Here is a 3,803-nt window from a genome sequence, read left to right on the forward strand (position 1 = left end):
TTTTTTCTTTTTTTCCTTCCTTTTTTTTTTTATTCTTTTTCCCTTTTTTTTTTTTCCTTTTTAAGGTGATTTCGGCCTCAGCCGCCGCAGGAGGTGCCCCGCAGGTCGCCCTGCTTTCCCCGCAGCGCAGCGGGTCCGGCACCGCCCGCGGAGCAGCCGAACCGGGCTGACACTTCCGACAGTTTTTTTCTTCCTTTTTTTTTTCCCTTTCTTTCTTTCTTTTTTTAATTGCTTTTAATTCATAAAGATGCTCTCGGGGAGAACGATCCCCGGACAGAGAACCCCGCACCTCCCTGATGGAAATCGCTTTTCTTATTGAAATCGCGTCAAATCCGCGCTCCTGTTGGCTATATCTTTTTCTTTTTTTTTTTTTTTTCCCTATTGCCTTCCAGCCTCGGCACCCCAAAGCAAAAGGCGGATAAAGAGGGGGACTTTGCACATGCACCAAAAAAAAAAAAAAAAAAAAGAGAGAGAGAGAGAGAGAGAGCGGTGGAAGAGCAGCAGAGAGGAGCGGGCCGTGCTGGGGTAATTCTAAATCATGCAAAGCCCCATAAAGCTGCCGCACGGGACTGGGCCGGGCGGCTCCCGGCGGGCAGGTGCTCTCTCCGGGCAGAACAAACCCCGCATCTTTGTGTTTGCTGTCCAAATCTGCCAACAATGGGAGCGGGGAGATATAGGATGCGGGGAGGGGGCGAGGGGTTCCGCACGCACACAAACACACACACACACACACACACACACCCTTTGCTCCGGGAAAGTGGCTGCCCTGGGTGAAATGCAAACTTTCAAAGATGGAGATTTAAATAATTAGCGCGGTGATAATAAGGAAAGCTGGGGCGGGTTGGGAGGGGGGGGGAGTAAAAGGGAAAAGAAAAGCGAACGAGGGCGGCCCCGCTCCCCGCAGGGTGCCGAGGAGAGGAAAGAAAAAAAAAAAGAAAAAAAAAAAGAAAAAAAAAAAAAGGGAAAAGAAAAGCGAACGAGGGCGGCCCCGATCCCCGCAGGGCACCGCCGGGCAGAGCAGCACAGCCCCGCGGCTCTGCGGTGCCTCCAGCCGGGGCTGCGGGAGGAGGAGGCCGGGGAGGGACGCGGGGATTTTTTCGTTCTTTACCAAACCGCCCCGCTCTGTTCCCCGGGGAAAACCGCCCCGGGCGGAGGGACGCGGATCGCTGCGGAGCCGCACGCCCTTACCTTGCCTGCCTCCCGCCGCGGATCGCCGACCGCTGCCTGCGGAGCGCCCGCTCTCCCCTTCGGGCTGGGGAGGGGGCTCCGGCCGCCGGTCCTCCCCCGCCCGTGGGTGCGCGCAGCCGGCGGAGGGGCTGCCCGAGGAGCGCTCTGCTTCGAACTGGCGGCACTTCTCGAGCTGAGCCCTTTTTTTTTTTTTTTTTTCCCCCCCCCTTCCCCCCCTCTCCTCCCTCCCTCCCTCCCTCCCTCTCTTTTCCTCTCTCCCTTCTTTCCCTCCCCTTCTCTCTCTCACTCTCCTGCATTCAAGGATGGCACGGCGAGCCACTGTGTATTTATGTACATAATAAGGCAGCTCGTCCCCTCCACTTCATTTGCATCATTACAATATCTGTACAAGCACATCACATTGTCTGTTGCTTGCACCTTTTGTTACGGTTGCTGTCACAGTCTACGCGACTTGACTTTCATATTTTAAATGAATTGATATTATACCAACACAACACACGCTCGCATCCCCGGCGCTGGGAACGGGGCTCCTCTGCCCGCAGCTCCGCGCCGCTCCTCTGCCACCGGACCCCGAGGAAGGTGGGGTGGGCTGGGGGAGCGCTTTGTGGTGTCAATTATGGATATTAAATATTCCTATTGATTTTTCTTCCACTCTTTGGTGCTGGACTGACTTTTTTTAAAATTTTATTTTAATTTTTTGCGTTGACCAGCCTGTTTTTTTCACTAACCTCGTGTCTCTTCTCCCCAGTCTCCCTTCCCAAACTCAGTCTTTCAGGCTGTGCACCTGCAACTAAGAGAGCCGGCAGAGGAGCTGGGAGAGGCACAAGCCTCAACTAGTCGTTGTTATAGCTAGAAAAGAAACGGTGAAATGCGAATTTCGTGGCACTGGGCGATTCAGCCCGAACGAATGGTTTGGGAAATGTCGCCGCGCCTCAGCCCCCGGCTTGGCACTGCTCACCTGCCGTGCCTTTTGCCCCCGCTGCGTGACTGTATGCGGGGCTGGGGTCCCCTCGTCGAACCCCGGAGGCTGCATGGGGTCGGCGGGCGCCGGGGTTGGCCGGGGGGGCAGCGCCAGGAGCGGCGGTGGGCGCAGCACCGGATCGCCGCGGGGCGCGGGGGGATTTTCCGATGGAGGGTCGGGGAGACCCCCGGAGCTGCTGCGGGCGAAGCGTCCTAATGGGAAGACAAAGGCCGGAGAGTCCGGTGGGGGCCCTGTGGGAGCGGGGGAACGAAATACGGTTCGGGAAGGGAAGGAGAAAAGTTTCGCGGGAGCGGAATTATTATCATAATGGAGGCAAAAATGTGAGCAGGGAAAGGGAGGGGGGAATCCTATTCTGCTGGCATTTTCTGTCTGTCTTTGTGATATGGTTCGGGGGAAAAAGGGTCCTTGATATGCGGGAGATAATTCTTATCAGCTCCACGCAGCCCATTTCTAAAGTAAGTGTTTTAATTACTCCTCCTGTATTACCCTTCATCCTCTGAGAGAAGATACGTTCTCAGATTTATGCAGGAGAAAGAAAAAAAAAAAAAAAAAAAAAAAAAAAAGAATGCGGTATTAAAATATATACATATATACGTATCCCCCTCTTTTTCCCTTGTGCCCAGGACGAGGGAGACGGCACCGCATCCCTGGATCGCCCCGGCACGGAACGAGTCCGGAACAGGGGAGCGTCGCCCTGGAGTAAAAATCACACGAAAAGCGGCTTTGGGAGCGTGCAGAACAACCCCGGGCGGGGGCACACGGGGGTGTCCGAAACGGGGGCCGGGGGGGCCGAGAGCCGCGGAGAAACCGCTGCGCTCCCGGGGCGATCCGCGGTGCTCTGCCGGGATACGCCGGGCTGTGTGCGGGGTCAGGGCCGCCTCCGAGTGCCACCAGAAGCACTGGGGGGACATTGAGGGGGGACGCGGTGTCCCCCCCGATTCTCCTTGGAAGAGAAGGACGCTTTCCTCTGCTGTTTGCCTTCTGTACTAAAGATGTCATCTGAAAGTCTGGGAGGAAGGAGAGACCGTGCTCAGCTCTCTTCCACGGTAACAACCATATTCTTCATATGGAGAAATATGATAGACAGCGGGGAAGGCTTTTTTTTATTCATTTTTTTTTTCTTTCTTAAAAATAAAATAAGAAAAGAGGGGGAAAAAAGAATAATAACAATAAAAAAAAGAACCAACCTTTTCAATATCGATTCAACAAAAAAAAAAAAAAAGAAAAAAAAAAGCGAGGGAGAGAATTTTAAAGAGAAGAAGCAGCAGCAGCAGTGGGGAGAATATAGGCTCAGCAACTCTCCAGGTTCGCTTCCTTATTATTACTATCCAGGGGTAATTTTTCATCTCTGCTAGCTAATCTTTGTTCCTTGTGAAGATAATGAATAGCCCAATCCTTATCTCCTGGGCTCCTGGAGGCTGCTGGAGAATGGGGTTGAACAGGGTTGAAAATTGGTTCCAAAGTGCTGCTGAATAAATGGTGTTCCTTATCTCTCGCTTCCAGATTATCGGAACCCTTTCAAAACTCACACAACAAATACAGCCACCGCATCTAATGCATCATTTACCAGAGCAGATCTCCGCGTTTGATCGGCAGATAGGCAAAATCTATGTATTCCTTGCTGTACTTAGTA

The sequence above is a fragment of the Centrocercus urophasianus genome, unplaced genomic scaffold (genome assembly GCF_019232065.1).
Source record: "Centrocercus urophasianus isolate 14NV4802_14NV808 unplaced genomic scaffold, USGS_Curo_1.0 seq_22, whole genome shotgun sequence".
Classification (NCBI taxonomy): Eukaryota; Metazoa; Chordata; class Aves; order Galliformes; family Phasianidae; genus Centrocercus; species Centrocercus urophasianus.